We start from the raw sequence: 10,661 nt of genomic DNA on the forward strand, positions 1-10,661 counted from the left end.
GTATCATGAACACAACTTGCCAGAATATGATAGAAATGAAGCTCAATTACCAAACTGTAGACCACAACTCTATTGATTAAAGCTACAGAATATTTCCTAACTTAAGAAGTTGAGACTGGAAAAATTTACAAGATGAACATTTCTTTCTATAGCCCCAAAGGAGTCCTCATTCCCGATTTTCTGGGATGTTAAAATGAATTATACAACATTTTCCATCATATTGGCAGAAATATGTACAATTCAAACATCTGAGAAGCCTTCTTATTTTTACACCATCTTCTCCCACATCTGATTCAATAATTTAACAAAGGTCACCCTGGAACAAGGAGTCACAGAATACTGCTCTGGCATCTTGACCTTCCACCCTCACATGTTTAGGAAAGACGTTGGATAATGTTAGCCCGCCCAAGTTGAAGGCTATGACTCAAATTTTGCCAGCTGCGATCAAACTCTCTTTCATCTAAACCTTTGCACCTTTCAGGACCACAGAAGTCTAACTCTTTGGCGATAAGACAGAATAAAGAACCTAAAAACAAAATTTCCATAAACCAGGCTTTTTCAAGTTTTGACATACTTGCCACTGGTTTAAAAGGAAGCGAAGTTTATATGTAGCTGGAAAAATCTACACAATAAGGTAGAAATGCATGTGAGATACCAATTGTCAAGGAGAGCTCTTATAAAGACTGTGTTGCTAGGTGGTTGATAAATAAAAACAAACAAGGTTAACTGCAGAGAAACCGAGTCTGAACATGACTTTTTGGACAGGGAAATCAATAAAATGCCTGTTCGTGAGGTAAGAAGAATGAGATTAAACATGCATAGTTTACTTGCTTTTTTTTTTTTTTAAAGAAATAATTACACAAAGACAGGTGCAGTGAGAAGTCACTGGTATAGAAAATGGGAAACTAGGAAGATGAGAGGAAGTTTGTTTTAAAGGTGGAGTTAAAAAGATTGAATCAGCAACACAATCATCCATGTATTTGTTCCTCCGCAGTTTGCTCTATGGAATAGCCTCAGGCCCTTGGTACACAAACGAGCTCTTTGTAGAAAAACTGTACTTTGGAGATAGTACCAGATTTCTCTCAGCTTCCCACCAAGTGCCAGGACAACAGCTCTGTGAACAAACAACAGGTTGCTTGGGTTACTCCATGCAAACTGGAAGATTCTCACCGGTAGGCAATGACGTTGCTTTCTACAGCTCCCCATTGGCTGCAGAGAGAAACCAATTCCCAAGGCAGTCAGGTATTCCAGACATTCCCCAGTCACACTCCAACACTCTCCCAAAGGTAACTTCTACTGCTCCCTGATGCAGACTAATTGCTCCATCTGTCCTAACTAGTGAGTTCATGACCACCTCCCCCAATCTCGAGACACACACTACACTTGCCCATCTGGAATGCCTGCCTTGAACATGACCATCTTTCCAAATCTAATCTATATTTAAGAAATTTCTCAAGTCCCACCTCCTCACGAAAATTCCTAGCTCACTACAGCCTAAAGGAATCTAACCTCTAGTGGCTATTGTCTGTGGCCTGAGAGATATAGCATACCTGTACAGTTAGTTTACTGTTATGTGTCTTATCTGTCCAATCTGACTACAAACTTCTCAAAGACAGGAACTAAGAATCATTTGTTCATGTTTTGACACCCTCACATAGAGAGGGCCCAGCACATAGTCAGTGTTCATACATATTTCTTGAGAGTTTTATGTAGAATGAAAAAGACAAGACCCTGTATTAGGGAACAGACAGGTACTATAACAAATGTATTACAATGGCTGAAACTGTCTCAGTTTCAGCAGGAGGTGGGCCAGACTGATACAGCTCTGCTGTCTTCAACAAATGGCTTCTAGGGCTAGTTTAATGGTGTCCATCCCAGCCAGTAGAAAGAGAGGAAAAAGTGCAGATCCAGTGCCAGAAACGTTCTCTCAGGACATGCGCGAGAAGTTGCACACATAAATTTTGAGCACATTTCTTTGCCTAAAACCCAGCTGCAGAGGAAGCTGAGATCTGCTGTCCTGAGCTAGGCAGCCACATCCCAGAAGCAGCCCTGTTATCAGGGAAGAAAGAGACAAGAGGTTTCTGTGGATGAGTAGTATCCTAGACACAGGCAGTCTGGGCACCTTTCCCATATGCACAGCTAGTGAACATTTCTATCTAAAGGAAAAGAGTGTCCCCTATACTGATTTCAGGCTTCCTATGAAATGTCAATCTCTCATAATCCAAGGATGAATCTCTGCTCTCCCTGCCCAGATCTCACCACAGGGTGGCCAAGAATCACATGTAGGAACTACACACCAAGCAGAAGGGGCTCTCCCTCTCTCCACTTTCAAGAAGAAACTGCTGTCTCCCAACCTCTCCCTTGTAAGCCCCAGTGAAAATGACTCCTGCCCACTAGTTCAGATCCCATCTTCTATCTCAAGGGTCTGAGACAAGTGAGGACTCCCATGCTGCTGACTGTCAAAGAGATTGGAAAGTCCTGTGCCTTTCACTTTACTTTTGTGTCACCAGAGTCACACTTGCTTACTAAGCTTGGTAATCAATGTGCCCAGACCAGTGGTGTCTGCCCACTCACAGGTATTTAGAAGATAACCCTGTAAATACATAAATACATAATTTTAATTCAATTTGAAAACATTGATTGATCACATATAATGAGCAAAGCACTATGTAGACACTGAGATTTTCAAAAGCCACAACTCATGCCCTGAAGTTGTTTAAAATCCCCTAAAGGAGATAGATATGTGCAAATAACTCTATTACAAAACTCAATTGGCCGACTCTAACCAGAGATAAAAATAAGTGCTGTGAGACTATGGCAAACAGAGTAATCAATTCTAACTAGATGGCTAGGGAAGGCATCAAAACATGTTTAGATAAAAAGGCTTCTGGGGCAGGAGGTACTTGAACAGGACCTCGAGGGATAAGTAGAATTTTAACAAGTGACAGAGAAAGAAAGTGACATTCCAGGTAGAGCATGAGTGAAGGCACAAAGGTGCAAAAGTGAAATGGACAGGGCTGGGGTGAAGGGCACAGAGAAGATTTGGGCATGAAGTAGGTATGGCAGGAATGGCTCTGAGGGCATGCAAACCTGGACCATCAGGACTAGCAGTGGCCAGGGATTTCTGAGGAGCACAGCAACTTGATCGATTCCAGGTAGAAGGAAGACAGCTCTGCTGATGGTGGGATGTGAGGTAGAGAGGAGGGAAGACCAGTAGACACTCATACTAACTAACATCTACTCACTATCCAAACTCCGCACTAAGTGCTTTATTAGCATGCTCCTATTTAAGAGGAAAGTCTTTTCATGGCTTCCATATTACAGATGGATAATGAAAGAAGTCGCACACTAAGTGCAAAGGCAGGATTTGACCCAAGTGTGTTGTAACTGCAGAGCCTGAGCGCGTTGCCAGGGTAACCACTGCACCACAATCCTGTCCACATGGTGGTAGTCCACCCTAGAGACATGGAGGGGCTGCGTGAGGGCAAGCGTTGTGGAGGGAGGGCAATGAACGAAGTTGCCATTGAGGGGTCAAAAGAGACTCAGGACTGTGACTTGAAGGAGCGTAAGACTGGAAGTGGGGGCGGGATAATAAACTCTGCTTAGGCCCATGGAGTCCTGAGTGGCTCGAAAGGAAAACTACAGGGACCACGAACTATCCCTGAGAGAGCTGGGGGCCAGGAATGAAGGGGAAGCAGACACAGAGTGGCAAGTCTTGGCTTTCATATTTGTTGACACTGTGACAAGAAAATCGAGCAGCATGTGAGTAAACAAGGCAAGCAAGTAAGCGGCTGCCTAGGCAAGCTCTAATCAATTGATTTGGAAGAAAAATTCAACTTAATTGACTGGCCTGCACGACACTGATAACAGTAAGTCCTTTGGGCCAAACAGAACTTGGTTCAACTTTAAAGGTATGCTGTGTAGTATCACTTTGCATATCAAAATATTCATATATCTTGGGAAAGTATAAAAAATGATGTTTTTCCTTTCAAACAGTGGAATGTAAAATACCCACTAAACCCTCCTGCATGGCGCCTGGGTAAATGTATTCCTTGTTATTTCATTTAAGCTGATAAATATCTATTAGAGTAAAATTATGGGCTCTTTGCATGTGGAGTTTCCACTTGTAGCTTCCTGAGTACCAAAGCAATACACGCGATTCAGAGCCCTCCGTTTTGTAAGGCACCTCTGCTTCAGGACGCTGATTGCCAAGCAAATGGCCAACGGTACCTTAGGGAAACTGCTTCCTCTGTGTACTAAACCAGAGGGACTCATGAACCGAAAAGGTAGCCCAGATCTTGGATAGAACAATGACAAACTGAAGTCATTCACTGATGTTAGACTTTCTTTGGAAAACCTGAAGACACTGGCAATTCAGACTATCTAAGCATGTCACTCGGTGACCTTCACTCTGACCCAGGGACTGTTCTCTCCAGAAATAACCCACCCACTTTACAAAGTCAGGATGACTCCTTTCTCTGTAAGCTCTTTCCACTTACCTCCAGTGTGTATTTCAAGTTTTTCAGGTGAGCCACCTGTGGCCTTTGCTAAGCAATGAATGGAAGTGAGGGTGGGGGTATAACTCACATGCTTAAAAAAAAACACAAAAAAATGGAAAGCAACCATTCCCTTTATTCAGCTGTACTAACTTTTCAACCACATATAATGAACAAATACAAGACATTAAGATCAGCAGCTTCATTAAAGCACAGAGCTGTCAGGTTATGGGGGAGGATATTTGCCAAATCAGAACACATACCCTTTTAGTATAAAAACCAGAATATGAATTAAGCTATCACTCAAAAAGAGCTGAATGCATCTGAAACCAAAGTACACTGTCAGCCACCTCCACTTGCTCGGGGCTCTGATGCCTCGATTAGCTATGCAAGAAGCTACCTGCTATTTTAGAATTATATGAAGTCACCTCAGGGTATCTACAAGCTTCTCACGCACAAGATACTACCTTCTTTCCTCCTCCTTCTTGGCTTAGAGCACAGTTGTTGCTACATCCAGGTAAGTACTATATCATGGATTGTTATTGCATAAGCTGTCATTAAGGCAGCTTGCCTTCTCACAGAAGAATCAGTCTGCAAACAATAATGGTTTGTTGCTAAAGCCCCCTAAGACTAAACGACACCTAGCTTTTTTTTTTTCAGGTAGTAAGTATTCCCCTAAAAGATTAGGGAACTGAAAGCTCAATTTCTAAAGAGAATTTTTTAAAATAATAATAATAATAGAGAACATTCCTACCACCTCATTTCTTTTCTTTTCTCTTTTCTTTTCTTCTTCCTTTTTTAAATAAATTATCTTCTGTCTTGAAATAGTAACTAAATTTATAGGACCAAAAGAATAGCTCACATGATCGGTATCTAACCAACGAAGCTGCCAGTGTACATAGTATTTACAGGTACCGTGCAGTGTAACATGTTTCTACCTGAGGTACATAGATTCTGTTTTGATACTGGACTACTTAAAAAACATTTTCAGATGAAAATGTGATCATGAAAGTGAGAGACTGACAGCTGAATCTTCAAAAGCCAAGGTTAATAAGGGCCTTTGTATACTTTCCCAAATAAATACATTAACACGGTTAACCTTTGACCTGTAATGCCCTTAATCTTTCAGCCCCAAGCTTCTCCTGGGAAGGGCGTAGGGATTCTGCCAAATGAGCTGTGCCAAAGAGAGTGCTGAGCACTCACTCTGGTTTAGACCGAAACTACCTTAATCACTCACCTTTCATCTTGCCAGATTTTCAGAGTGTAACTATTCAAACCGTTCTTAGATTTCTCAGGCTCTAATTGTCCCCACAAAACTTGAATATTTCACATAAAGGAGGAAAGCACTACATTTCTGCTGCTACCTCTCATTGAACTCAGAGGCATTTCCCAGCTCAAACTCCTGGTACCACCATAAAAAGATACCACTCTGACTTCGAGTGCCTACCTGCTCTACACTCAGATTGTGATCCTCTCAGCCAGCCTCTGTGCTGGCTCCTCACTGGTGTTAGCAGGTATGGCCTATACATCTAATCTTCTCTGAGGCCTTAATAAAACTTCCCTTACTGCACATGCAATTATTAATCATGCAATTTATGTTTCCAGGTGCAAAATTTGTCATGCAAATCTCTTTGACCTGAAGTAACCGAATGCACCTTAGAAACATGAGTCTACTGCTTACAGTAAATGCCATCACCCTCATCTGATTCTCCCCACTCCAAATTGCAGTGGCTTAATTGACATATCTGAAACCAAGGCTAGCTTCTCAGGGCCTATCATGGAAGAATTGAACCAGGGCTATGCAACAGAATTAGCTTTTGTCTTCATGGTTTATACAAGTAAAGAAGAGGACTAAAATCCAAGAGTTCCACTCCTGGGACATGAAGACTATATGGTTGCTTAATGGTTCTGAACGAGACTGTTCTGATCACATAAGCTATTAAAAAAAAAAAAATGGATATGAAATAGTTATCGCTACATTTATTAAATAACTAAGCCAAGTCCTCTAAAGCACTACTCTGATATCAACCTTCTAGCTGATTAGTGAAAGTTTGGAGGAAGGAGAGAAGAAACTGGAGACTCGCCTACTGTGAAGTTGTTGACCATCTCTGGGCACGGCCCATGGACCAGCACAGGAAGTTGAGTGTCCCAGAAAGATTACACTGTTACAACCCTTGACCTTCTATTCCCAGCCAGATGGTGATTAGTTCCCCTCGCATCCAGGAAAACGTGAGGGCACTTTTCTAGTCCTAGTGCTAAGGCAGAGAAGCCATCAATGGAAGGTCCATAAGTACTTCCTCTATTAATTTTATCTCAATTCCAGGGAACAATAGGTGAACTCGTTGAAAGGTTCCCCTTGTCCCTGGAATCAAAGAGAACACTTTGCCATTGGCTAATTGCTTATTTATTCATTCAACAAATATTTACTCACAGTATACTAAGTTCTTGGGTGCATGCATCGTTACACTGGAAACACACTATAGCAGGAAACCCTAGCTAAATAAATGCTAGTTTCCTTCTTTTTTCTCTCTGGGTAAATACGTTCTAATTGAAAACAATGAACTGGCCCTTTCAGGACTGCCTTTAACTAAATTCAAGCTGTAACATGAAGGGTTATGGGAAGCTCCAAAGTGCGGATTCCTTTTCAAATTACCTCATTTCCAAGTGGATACTGATAACCAGAATTAAGGTAGAACTTCCATATATGCAGAGTAAAGCTCATTGTACTATCTGAAGTTTCCTTACATTATTTCTTAACACAGAGTATCATTAAATTTAAAAACAAATGATAAATAACAAATATTCTTTTCTTTGGTCTTCAGGGCTAATCTGGCACATATAAATTGCTTTTTTCCCCCCATTCATAATGTAAAGGGTGGCATAGATTTGATCAGTAGCATTTTATTACAAAATCAACAGGTAATAATTACCCAGGTGACTCATGATGAAGTGTTCTTAGCCTATCTAAAAAGGAAGAAAAGTTCATTAAAGTTCAGGTGTACAGAGCACAAATCTAAAAGCCTAAGTTTTTAAAAGTTGCCCAATTTCATGGAGCATATGTTCCCTTAAAATCTGATTCTCACCAAGCCTTTATGAATGCACAATTTAAATTAGTCATGTGAAGGGCAGCAGATTAGTTACGGGACAGGAATCATGCCATTCTCCTCTGTCTACCACAGGCCAACAGAGGTTGAGTTACAAGTGTTTATTATTTCTGAAGATGTACTTCAGAAACATGAACATAAACACATAAACACAAGCATGAATTTCTCAAAGCGAACACTGCCTAAGAACAAGGACCTTCAGAAGGGCCGCTGAGGGGCTAGCCTTATGCGAGTCTTCGTGAGCTCTCCTCTTTCCCCACAGCAGCCTCTAACTCCCCTAGCTCAAATCAAGTGATCTAAAGGCCGATAGGCGAATAAAGGGTCATTAGGTAAACACACGCTAGCAGAAGTCCTTTCTGAAGTGGATCGAGTATCTTTAATCCTGTATTCTGGCCTCCAGATGATTTATGGCTCTTATTTTCTTTTCTCTCTTTCCTTGTAAGGCTTGCCAAAGTAGACTTTAACTCTGCCTTGAAGCATGCAAACACAGAGTTCCATCTTCCTTGATGGGTCGGATTCTTGCCAAGCGAAAGCTTTAATGACAAAATTATGCTCCAAAGAAAGGACAAGGTGATCATCTAAAAGACTGAGGGGAAAAAACACTGAGTGTTCCTTTGACTGTTAGAGTTTACAAAATTAAGAGCTAGGCCCTGATCTTTCCTCCATACAGCATTACTGTCCCCCACCTTGCCCCGACTCTGGCTCGGTTAACAGCAAAACTGCATTATATGTTCAGACTGATTTGACTCATTTTGGGTAGAGCGTTAGAAACCCTGCCTCATAATCCTTTGGTTTTGCTTTACTTTAAATGGCAAGGAACTGTTTCTGCATCTTCTAATCTTCTTCCCCCCCAATCAATGAAGGGTTATCCTTTTGTCAAATTGTGGAGTAGATATGTGTCTCCAGCACCCAGTCCCATTCGTTTTCAAGTTCTTCTCTGTCCCTGCCCACCCCTAGCCTTCCAGAGCCTCTCAGGCATCTCCTGTTGGGCTATGGATATGATCAACAAGTGGATTCTAAGCTGCAAGAGACATTCCTTTTCCCCTTCTTCTCATGCCTACACTTACAAAAGGAAACTTCCAAATTTCTTTGCATCCCAGGCCTTTACCCTGTGTTGCAAAGCTACAGAGTAAAGAGTTTCTCGGACATTTTCACAAGAACATCCAACAAATAGCTTCCCTTACAAATTTATCCTCTGTATTGACTAGTGGAACAGTCTACCCAAATCAATAGCCAGAGAGTTGCACTACACCCTAGTCTTTCCTTCCACATAACAGTAGTTTTCAATTTCTTTTCTTTCTTTATTGTTGTAAGTATTGCAAATCAGCACACATTTATGAAGTGCCTGCTCTGTCCCAGAAATTTTTATCAGTTCTTGGGATTTATCAGCAAGCAAAATGGAGAAGATCTCTGCCCTCCTAGAGTTTACATTTGACTTGTGGGAGATCACACTATTAATAGTGATGATGATGTTGATGATAAATAACAATCTCTTTGACAAAGAGAAAGACAATGGAAAGAAAATTGTTAAGCAGAACAGAGCTAAGAAGATTGGGAATGCAAGTACAGACGAGCAGTGGGTGGTGAACTTTTTAACAAAAAGGGCAAGTAAGCCTCCTTGAAACATGATATTTAAGTATGAAGGCATTAGCCATAATGTTAGAAGGAACAGCCAGTGCACAGGTTCTATAATGGGAATATTCCTGCTATGTTCAGGGAAGAGGAAGGAGGCCAGTGTGGCCACAGCCAGTGAAAGAGTGGGAGAGTGGTGCCAGAGGACACCAGAGGGGAAACTGGCCAGATGGTGGGAGGTCAATGTAAGAACGTTGGCCTTTATCCTAAGTCTAATTAATTATAGGGTTTTATTTTTTACTTATAAAAGAATCATCCTGGCTACTGCCTTGAAAACTGACTTTGAGAGAGCAAGAATAGAAGCAAAAAGACCAATTTGGAAATTATTACAATAATCTAAATGATAGACAAAATCTTAAATCAAATTGGTTTCAATAAAGGTTATAAGAAGTCACCAAATTCCACCTAAATTTTGAAGGAAGATCCAACAACTTTTCTTTTTCCTTTTTGTCTTGTTCTTCTTGCTCTTTTGAAATAATTTTAGACTTACAGAAATGTTGCAAAAAATACAAAGTTTCCATATATCCTGCACCCAGCTTTCCCAAATGTTAACAACTTTACAAACTGTTGTGTAATGTTTAAACCCAAGAAATTAACATCGATACAATGCCCTTAACTAAATTACAAACATTATTCAACTTTCTCCAGTTTTTTCCCCAGTGTTCATTATTTTTGTTCCAGGATCCCAGTTGCATTTAGTTGTGTGTCTCCTTAGCTTTCTTCGACCTGTGACAATGCACAGTTCCTTCCTATTTCCTTGTTTCATGACAATGGCACTTTTGACGAGTAATGATTTTGTAGAATATCCCAACATTTAAGATCTGATATTTTCTCATGATTCAATTGCATTTTGTCAAGAATACCACAGAAATTATATGCGTTGATCTCCATGCATCATATCAGAATATATATAATACTAATATGCCTTATTAACTGGTGGTGTTAGTCCCCATTGAGATTTCTTGACAGATAGGAATGTGGCGAATTAAGGGTATGAGAGAAGTCAAGAAGGACTCCAAGATTTTTGTTCTGAACAACTAGAAGGATGGAGTTATCAACAGGGATAGATGAAGCAGGTTTGGGGAAGACGAGTGCACAGCTTTGAACATGTTCACTTTGAGGTACCTATTGGATCTCCAAGTGGAGGTTTCACAGAGGCAATTGGATATATATGTTTGGAGTCGGAGAAAGAAGTTAGGCTAGAAAAATAAATTTAGAAATTGTCAGTCTATGGATGGTTTTTATAGCTGCACGATTAAATTAGTTCACCAAGGGAAAAGCAAAGAATGAAAGAGCCCTGGGACATTCCAACATCAGAAAATTGGTGAGAAAAGGAGAAACTTGCAGAAGATATTAAGAAATAGCAACTAGTAAAATATCAGGAAACCTTCTTGACTAATTATTTACCCTCTCCTCTCCATTTTTACTC

This window comes from Miniopterus schreibersii (genome assembly GCF_964146895.1).
Source record: "Miniopterus schreibersii genome assembly, chromosome: 2".
In the NCBI taxonomy this organism is placed as follows: domain Eukaryota; kingdom Metazoa; phylum Chordata; class Mammalia; order Chiroptera; family Miniopteridae; genus Miniopterus; species Miniopterus schreibersii.